We start from the raw sequence: 10,873 nt of genomic DNA on the forward strand, positions 1-10,873 counted from the left end.
TGTTGAGTATCTTGGTAGTTGTCTTCGATCGATTTTCAATTAATGTTTTAACTATGAACATAGGAAATGTCTGAGACGAGAAGGGTTTCGGTATTTGCAAATACTGCGAAGACGAGCGCGGCCTGTGCGACGGAATCTTCCTAGATGATGATAGGCGCTTCAGCATCAAGCTGGACGAGAACTTCGAAGTGGATATAGTAAGTCACAATGACAAGTCTTTTTTCGTAATTAAGCATGACATCTGCTTCATTCGCTTCAACTTATATTTTTTTTACTATTCTACTAGCGTATCCCCTGCCATGCAAGAGTTTTTGTATTGGATAAGATAGGTTTCAGTCATAGTATGGAGGAAAAGAAAGTTTACTTGAAGACCAAGCATGGTTATATTTTCCATGCGAAGTTATACAATTCAGACGACTACACCTATTTTGGATGCAAAACATGGCGAGCACTATGCAAGACTATGCATTTGAGCCTGATATGGTTATCACCTTTGATATTCGTCCGGAAGATGATATTGAAGGTAATACCGACATCTGGGTCAATGTGCAAATGCCTCCAGTTATACCATTATGTAAGTTTCTCAACCATATTTATGTCTTTGATATTGTTTATTCAAAAATAGTTAACAACTAATTTGTATTGTCAGCTTATTTCCATGCAAGCAAACATGTCCAGCGCTTGGTAGACAGGACTGTATACTGTCCTAGGGCTGAACTCAACTGCGAGGAGCTCAGTCATTATGTTTCATGGCTTGAGGATCTTGATACTGTCAAGACAAATTTTCTTCCTGCAGTTAGAAATCTTAGTACTGAAAATGTGCGACCAATAGTGTTCGTAATGAACTATGGTCACATCCATTTAGGAAGGATGGTAAGATTTTTACTTTTTATCCTCATTGCATCTTTTCCATACATTATTTTTGAAGCTAAACTTCATTGCTAAGTATGTTACCATACGATGTTCTTCAACATGGACTCCCGATGAATGTTGTGCCTTATGGGATCGAGACTAAATGTATCATGAGTATTATCGACTTACGGCCAAGATATCCTACAGCTTACTTTAGTGCATTCAAGATTAGCAACGGATGCTTAATAGTGCAAGACTGGACCAAATATGTGTTGGGGGAGCGCAGAGAAGTACTAGGGAGCAGCATCCAGAGGCGCCTTCCACGATTAGGAGACAGGTTCATCTGCATGCTCCAACTTGATCAAGGAGGAGAGCTACACATGTTTTATGTTATTTTACCTAAGAGAGAGCAGCAGGAGTGAGTAGCAGGAGTGAGTAGCTGGCTAGAAATGAGTTTCAGGATGATGATGTGCTACACTATTACTATGATGATAAAATAGCTAGTGTTGGTGGTAATGACTATGATGATTATTATTAGCTAGTGTTAGTGGTGATTAAATAAATACTGTTGGTGGTAATAACCATGATGATGATTAAATATCTTGTGCCGGCGGATTAGATTCAAGTGGAGGCAACATGTGGTGCACATCAAAAGTACTACTAATCCAAACTAGATCAAGTTTGGATTAGTAGTATACTTTTGACATGCACCACATATTGCCTCCACTTGAACCTAATCCACCTTCATTTAATACACTGTTATGGACGTAATGATGTAAACCTCATAACAGCTGGTATTGTACCAATATTTGTATGATGGTGCATAAATACACTAAAAAAAATACTAGTAGCGATGGAAAGAAAACACGCTGCAAGTAGATACCTTAGCAGTAGCGCGGTACTGAACATGCGCTGCAGCTATTTGTACTAGCAGTAGCGCGTGATGGCACGCGTTACTGCTAAGCAATAGCTGTAGCGCCTTATTAGTAGCGCGGCTTCCCGCGCTACTAGTGGGCACAAAACACGCGCTACTGCTAGGGTTTTCCCTAGTAGTGAATGCTTATACTTACCATGCCATAACCAAAGTGTTGTCCTCATCCTTGAAGAAGTTGCTCCCTCACTTCGTTTCCTTTGAGGCAAAACCAACTTGATCATCACCACCTAATGTTGTCCTGGATAAGGGGATACTAATCCAACCGGCCCATTCTCTTCGGGTTGGGCTGGCAATCCTTCATTTGCATTAAAGATGGACTCCGGAAGCCGTACGTAGGAGGCATGATCAAGACTGCCACCCTCAAAGACTTGATGTATACTCCAAGATCTCTACCGCCTCCTAGCTCCTACTTACCGACCTTGTAACCCGAGAAACCTTCCTTACCGTGTAAATAAGCCATAGGGTTTAACCCGTAGAGGGGACATCAACGCAAAATCATTCACCTAGCCCTAGAGTTAGACCACACACTACAACTCGAGGTAGATCAACTCTGCACTCGATACATATTCATCAATATAAACAAGAGCAAGACGTGTGGTTTTACCTCCATCAAGAGGGCCCCAACCTTGGTAAATATTGTCTAATTTATTCCTGTTACCCTCGATACGAGATCCACAACTCGGGACCCCTTACCCTGAGGTCTGCCGGTTTTGACACTGATACTGGTGCTTTCATTGAGAGTTCCATTGTGCGATCTCCAGAAGGATCGATGGTCATCTCCAGATCAAACTGCTCCAATGGCCTCGGGCCGTTTTTGCCCCCGACCAACTTTTGTGTTTGGTAGCATGGCTTTTGCGCTGACTGGATAGATCATATGGCCTCGGTCGAGAACTATGCCCCAGCTTAGATCATGACCTTTGGCAAACTCGAGTACACCACGGATCCCCATAGTGATCTCTTCCTATCAGCATGGGCCTCCTGCAGAATCGCGACCTCATCTAGCTCCGGAGGTTCGACCCTAGAACCGATCTCCGTCGCAGCATCGTCAGAAACCTCTGACGTAACTACTTCAGCCAGTGCCCTGTCAATCTCTGGCCAGGATATAGATCCGGCCCCGACTTTGGGAATCACGTCAGGGGTGGACCCGACCTCGGCGCGGAATCTGGAATCACTCTCGGACCCCCTTCGCTCTGAAGACACGTCAAGGTACCGGCTAGCCATACTTTGAGTCAGCCCCGCTTACAACTCAGTAATGAATCCGGAAGAGGTGTCTCACCTCAAGGAGATGCTTGAACGTATCCAGGGCATGTCCATCTTGAACGGCAAGATTTCGGTCTATGATCAGGTCATACTTAAGGCTGACGACCGGGAAATTTACATTCCACCCACCACCCACCTAGTCACCACGATCGACGATTTAACCGACGAATTAGACTATGGTGAGGCTACAGACATGGATGAAGATGCCGATGGCCCTGCAGAGAACACCTCGCCCCTGGTGAACACCGGCAGGTGGATGATGACCCACAAGTATAGGGGATCAATCGTAGTCCTTTCCATAAGTAAGAGTGGCAAACCCAACAAGGAGCAGAAGGAAATGACAAGTGGTTTCCAACAAGGTAATGTCTGCAAGCACTGAAATTATAAGTAACGAGTAGTTTGATAGCAAGGTAATTTGTAATGAGCAAGTAACAGTAACGGTAACAAAAGTGCAGCAAGGTAGCCCAATCCTTTTTAGGCAAAGGACATGCCAAAATGGTCTCTTATGATAAGCAAAGCATTCTTGAGGGTACACAGGAATTTCATCTAATCACTTTCATCATGTTGATTTGATTTGTGTTCGCTACTTTGATAATTTGATATGTGGGTGGACCGGTGCTTAGGTGTTGTTCTTACTTGAACAAACCTCATACTTATGATTAACCCCCTCACAAGCATCCGCAACTATGAGAAACATATTAAGAATAAATCTAACCATAGCATTAAACTTTTGGATCCAAATCAGCCCCTTACAGAATAGTGCATAAACTAGGGTTCGCAACCGATCATCTAATAACTACTGCACAATGCATTCCCTTAGGCCCAAGTATGGGGAAGTGGCATGTAGTCTACGTTCACATGACACTACTAAGGGAATCACAACATACATACCATCAAAATATCGAACACATATCAAGTTCACATGATTACTTGCAACAAGATTTGTCCCGTGACCTCAAGAACAAAATTAACTACTCACAAATTATAATCATGCTCAAGATAAGAGGGGTATTAAATATCTTAATGGATCTAAACATATAATCTTCCGCCGAATAAACCATATAGTAATCAACCACGAGATGTAATCAACACTACTAGTCACCCACAAGTACCAAACTATAGTTCCGGTGCAAAGATTGAACACAAGAGATGAACTAGGGTTTGAGAGGATATGGTGCTATAGAAGATGTTGATGGATATTGCCCTCCCCAAGATGGGAGAGCTGTTGGTGATGATGATGACGATGATTTCCCCCTCCAGGAGGGAAGCTCCCTGGTGGAATCGCTCTACCGGAGGGCAAAAGTGCTCCTGCCCAAGTTCTGCCTCGAGATGGCGGTGCTTCGTCCCGAAAGTCCTCTCCTAATTTTTTCTAGGTCAAAATGACTTACATAACAGAAGATGGGAACCGGAGGTGGGCCGAGGAGGGCACAACCAACCAGGGCGCGCCTGGGCTCCCTGGCGCGCCTAGGTGGGTTGTGCCCACCTGGTGGGCCCCCTCTGGTACTTATTTGCTCCAATAATTCTTATTTATTCTATAAAAATTCCCCGTGAAGTTGCACCTCATTTGGAGTTGTGCAGAATAGGTAGCCTGACGTAGCTTTTTCAGGTCCAGAATTCCAACTGCCAGTATTCTCCCTCTTTGTGTGAACCTTGCATATTATGAGAGAAAAGGCATTAGAATTACTCCAAAAAGCATTATTATGCATAAAAACATTATTAATAACAGTAGGAAAACATGATGCAAAATGGACGTATCAACTCCCCGAAGCTTAAACCTTGCTTGTCCTCAAGCGAAAACTAAAATCAAAAAACATGTCCACGTGCTTAGAGAGAGAGAGGTGTCGATAAAAACTTAATACAAACATAGAAGCATCATGTATATTATTATAATAGCAACAAACTTTAAGATAAAACTTTATCATAGAAATTTTATCATATAACTTCAATCATAGACTTCTCATGAACAAGTAACAATTCATCACAACATCAAAGTATACAGCATAAAATCTATTGAAAACCAACAAACTATGTTCTCAGTCAACTTTGCAACTACAATTCGTCAACTTTTCAGGAAGGGTCACGTATCAGAGTCTTTTTGGCAAGTCCACATACTCAACCATGATGTAGTCTTCTATGAGTGCTAATACTCGCCTCATACACATGAGCAAAAAGTTTCAACAAGACACATAGAAAGATAGGGTCTTATAGTTTCGCCTCCCAACATACTCACCTCAAGGGTGATGTCAACAATAATAACTCATGCTACCCATATCCAACTGGATATATGTGCCTAGATCTTTCCTCACCACATGATGCTTGCCAAAAGAGAAAATAAAAAGGAATAGAGAGAAAAACTTTGACTCTTGCATAATGGTAAATACATAGAAGTAAAAGATAGGCCCTTCGCAGAGGGAAGCAGAGGTTGCCATGTGCCTTTTGTTTGTATGCTCAATCTCTTAGTGCAAAAGAACATCAAGTTATATTTCCCCTTATGATAGCGACTTTATTATGCAATCCGTTGCTTTTATTCTTTGCCATCACAAGTTCGTACAATGCTCAATTTTCTCTTACACTAAATGATCCAACAGTTATAGAAGAAATTTGTATTGCCTTTTTGCACCGATGACAACTTACTTGAAGGATCTTACTCAATCCTTAGGTACGTATGGTTGACGCTCAAAATAAGATTTGGGTTTAAGGGGTTTTGGATGCACAAGTAGTATCTCTACTTAGTGCGGAATTTTTGGCTAGCAAAGATGGGGGCAAGCACCACATGTTGAAGGACCTATGACAATATAACTTCTATGTGAATATGAACAAACATAAATCATTACGTTGTCTTCTTTGTCCGATGTCAACAATTTTGTCATATAATATTTTGATGGGGGTCTCACAATCACAGAAGATGTCCAAGATAGTATATTTTCTTGTGAATCTTGTCTTCCCTTATTAATTCTTTCATGAATTGCATCATTGACCAATGCTATGTTTGTCAATCTCCAATAAAATTTTCTACTTATACTCTTCCTTATGTGATGTCATTACTTACCATAAGATTAGCATATGATATTTTTCATTTATTTCTTTTCTTTTTATTGAACATGAAAGTAAAGAGAAGAAAACTCAAACTAAACTTTATTATATATCCCGCACACGATTACAAAGATAGATCACTAAGCAAACACTCAAAAAGAAAGGGTCGAACTAAACTTTTATTCATCTAAAGCAAAAGATAACTATGGATCGAACTAAGATAAGTAAAGGTAAAAGATAATGGAGGTGATACGATACCGGGGCACCTCCCCCAAGCTTGGCACAAGCCAATGGGAGTGCCCATACCCGATACTCAAGTTTCCTTTGGTGATGAAGAAGGAGGTGGTGGTGATGAAGTAGCAGCAATCTTATCCTCGGGTTTCCATAACAAGGGCTCACCATCATAAGAGGAGGAGTGAGTCTCACGGGTCCTACAACTGGCAGCCAAACTCATACCTTTAAACCTCGCCTCATATTCAAAGACTTGGTTTTGGATATCATAGATCTAGCTTTGGAGGAAGTTGATTTGCTTGTTGAAGGTGAAGACGATGTCCTTCATGGACTTGCCATCCACGTTGATATCATGGGTGTAGTCCGCGATCATGAGGTGATTGGCATTGAGTCCACGTTCCACCATCCCCTTGCACCGAAAGACTTCCTGCTCCATAGCTTCAAGCCTAGCCTCCACGGATCCCGTCCCCTTGGGGCCTTGCATATAGCGGATGTGGAGCACCCCTTCACACATGTGGATAGCTTGAAGGTGCTGCATCACCTCCAGCAATTATGGGTTGATTACGTTCTCGAAAAACTTGTCCTTGGAGGAGCTCGAAGCGGCCATGGTGAACAACATTCGACAAAAAACAATAAGGAAAAGAAAACAGAAAGTTACTCCGTGATATGGCGGTCAATACAAAGATTTTTTATCTTGGGAAACAAGCAAACGGAAGAAAAACGAAGTACTGAAGGTAACCGAGGTGGGCACAACCCACCTGGGCACGCTAGGGGGGCCTGGCGCGCCCTGCTGTCTTGTGTCCACCAGGGTTGCCTTCCCGGTAGTTTCTTATTTTCCTAATTTCATGTTATATTCCAAAACGGACAGAAAATATTTTTGCGGATTTTTTGGAGTTCGTTTACTTACCGTATCACGTACCTCCTCTTTTTCACGATTCTGGAGTGTTCCGGAAGGTTTCTTTTATGTGTTCATCTGGTGTCATAGTATGGATAATATTTTTGTCAACATTAATGGGTGTACCTGAGATATAATGTTTTATTCGTTGTCCATTAACAACCTTCGGGTTAGTACATTCTGCATTATTTATTTTGATCGCTCCAGATCGATAAACATCCTCGATAACATAGGGTCCTTCCCATTTGGGGAAGAGTTTTCCTGCAAAGAATCTGAAACGGGAGTTATACAAAAGAAGATATTCTCCAACTTTAAACTCACGCTTTTGGATTATCTTATCATGCCATCTTTTAACTTCTTATTTAAATAACTTGGCATTTTCATAGGCTTGGGCTCTCCATTCATCTAGTGAGCCAATATCAATTAACCTCTTTTCACCGACAAGTTTGAAATTGTAGTTGAGTTCTTTAATTGCCCAATATGCTTTATGTTCTAACTCAAGAGCAAAATGACAAGCTTTTCCATAAACCATTTTATAAGGAGACATACCCATAGGATTTTTATATGTTGTTCTATAGGCCCAAAGTGCATCATCTAATTTCTTAGACCAATTCTTGCGGGACCTATTGACAGTTTTTTTGTAAAATTAATTTTATTTATCTATTGCTAAGTTCAACTTGACCACTAGACTGAGGATGAAAGGGTGATGCAATTCTATGGTTAACATCATACTTAGCAAGCATTTTACGGAAAGCACTATGAATAAAGTGTGAACCACCATCAATCATTAAATATCTTGGGACTCCAAACCTTCGGAAAATGACTTCCTTAGGCATTTTAATATAGGTGTTGTGATCAGCACTACTAGTTGGAATAGCTTCTACCCACTTAGTAACATAATCAACAGCAACCAAAATATGAGTATACCCATTAGATGAAGGAAAAGGTCCCATGTAATCAAATCCCCAAACATCAAATGGTTCAACAACAAGTGAATAATTCATAGGCATTTCTTGATGCTTACCAATATTTCCAATTCTTTGACATTCATCACAAGATAAAACAAACTTATGGGCATCCTTGAAGAGAGTAGGCAAATAAAAACCAGATTGCAATACCTTGTGAGCAGTTCTATCTCCCGCATGATGTCCTCCATAAGCTTCGGAGTGACATTTCCGTAGGATTTGTCCATGTTCATTCTCAGGTACACAACATCTAATAATACCATCTACTCCTTTATAAAGATGTGGGTGATGTCTACTATGCAACTTTATTCTTGTAGACTCGTGTTGGGCCTCCAAGCGCAGAGTTTTCTAGGACAGTAGCAATTTTCCCTCAAGTGGATGACCTAAGGTTTATCAATTCGTGGGAGGTGTAAATGAAGATGGTCTCTCTCAAACAACCATGCAACCAAATACAAGAAATCTCTTGTGTCCCCAACACACCCAATACAATGGCAAATTGTATAGGTGCACTAGTTCGACAAAGAGATGGTGATAAAAGTGTAATATGGATGGTAGAAATATATTTTTATAATATGAATAAATAAAAACAGCAAGGTAGCAATTGATAAAATGGAGCACAAATGGTATTGCAATGCTTGAAAACAAGGCCTAGGGTCTGTACTTTAGCTAGTGCAATCTCTCAACAATGCTAATATAATTGGATCACATAACCATCCCTCAACGTGCAACGAAGAATCACTCCAAAGTTCTTATCTAGCGGAGAACATAAGAAGAAAATGTTTGTAGGGTACGAAACGACCTCAAAGCTATTCTTTCCGATTGACCTATCCAAGAGTTCATACTAAAATAACACCAAAGCAAATTCAGATTCATAATACTCAATCCAACACAAAGAACCTCGAGAGTGCCCCAAGATTTCTACCGGAGAAACAAAGACAAGAACATGCATCAACCACTATGCATCAACCACTATGCATCAACCCCAATGTCACCTCGGGAATCCGCGAGTTGAATGCCAAAACATATATCAAGTGAATCAATATAATACCCCATTGTCACCATGGGTATTCTTATGAAAAACATATGTCAAGTGCTCTCAAATCCATAAAAGTATTCAATCTGATAACAACGAAATATCAAAGTGAAAACTCAATTCATAACAAAAGATAGAGAGGGATAAACACCATATGATCCAACTATATTAACAAAGCGCCCGATACCTCAAGATCCTGCCATCAAGAACACGAGAGAGAGACAAAGATTAAACACATAGCTACTGTTACAAACCCTCAACCCCGAGGGTGGACTACTCCCTTCTCATCGTGGTGGCTGCCGAGATGATGAAGATGGCCACTGGTGATGATCTCCCCATCCGGCAGGGTGCCAGAACAGGCTCCCGATTGGTTTTCGGTGGCTACAGAGGCTTGTGGAGTCAGAACTTCTGATCTAGGTTCTTCCCTAGGGTTTTTGAAATATTTGAGAATTTATAGGGCGAAGAGGGGGTGCGGGAGGCCACCGAGGCGCACCATGCTCGGTTGTGCCCCCCTCGGGGCACCCCCTAGGTGCTGCTCTAGACCATTGGATGTCTTATGGTCCTTAAAAAATCCACAAAAAGTTTCGGGTGTTTGGACTCCGTTTGATATTGATTTCATGCGATGTAAAAAACAAGCAAAAAACAACAACTGGCACTAGGCACTGGGTCAATAGGTTAGTCCCAAAAAATGATATAAAGTTGCTAAAAATGATTGTAAAACATCCAAGAATGGTAATATAACAGCATGAATACTTCATAAATTATAGATACATTGGAGACATATCAACATCCCCAAGCTTAATTCCTACTCGTCCTCGAGTAGGTAAATGATAAAAGAAATAATTTATGAAGTGTGCATGCTAGCAAAGTGCATAAGTTTGATCAATGATAATTTCAATCACTTTCCCTAGCATCATAAAAACAATTCTTTCTTATAAAACTTCTCTTGGTAAAGTAGCAACCAATTCACATGTTAAGGATCAAACAACGAATTCTCTTGAAACTCAACAACCTATATTCTTAGTCACCAAACAATTGCAATTCAACTTATTCAACAGAGTCTAAGTAAGAGCTCCACATACTCAACCATCATATAGTCTTCTATGATTGCTACCACTACTAGGGAAAAGCCTAGTAGCAGCGCGGGTTTTAGGCCTATCAGCAGCGCGGGTACCCGCGCTACTAATAAGGCGCTACAGCTAACTTATAGCAGTAGCACGGGTGCCACCCGCGCTACAGCTAACATATAGCAGTAGCGTGGGTAAAAACCCGCGCTACTACTAATCTGTAATCTCCGATTTTTTTTTTGAATTTTTTTGAATTTTTTTTGATTTTTTTTCGAAATTTTCAAAATTTTGAATTATTTTAACTCAAATCTCTAATCACCCCTCATCGCTGCTCAATTTAATCTCTAATCACCCCTCATCATTCCAAATCATCTAACTTCCTGGACGGTCACCCATCCTTGCACTACTCCAGCCTGAGCACGCTTAACTTCCGGGTTCTATTCTCCCTCGTTTCCAAGTCTGCACTTGTTGTTTTCCTGACAATAGTAAGATGTCAATCCTATTAACCTCAGGAATTTAGCTTGAACATGAAGTCACACATTTCACTGTTTGAGTTTGAAACTATTGTTCTAAAAAATTAGTAACACTAATATTTCTTGAATA

This window comes from Triticum aestivum, chromosome 3B (assembly GCF_018294505.1).
Source record: "Triticum aestivum cultivar Chinese Spring chromosome 3B, IWGSC CS RefSeq v2.1, whole genome shotgun sequence".
Lineage (NCBI taxonomy): Eukaryota > Viridiplantae > Streptophyta > Magnoliopsida > Poales > Poaceae > Triticum > Triticum aestivum.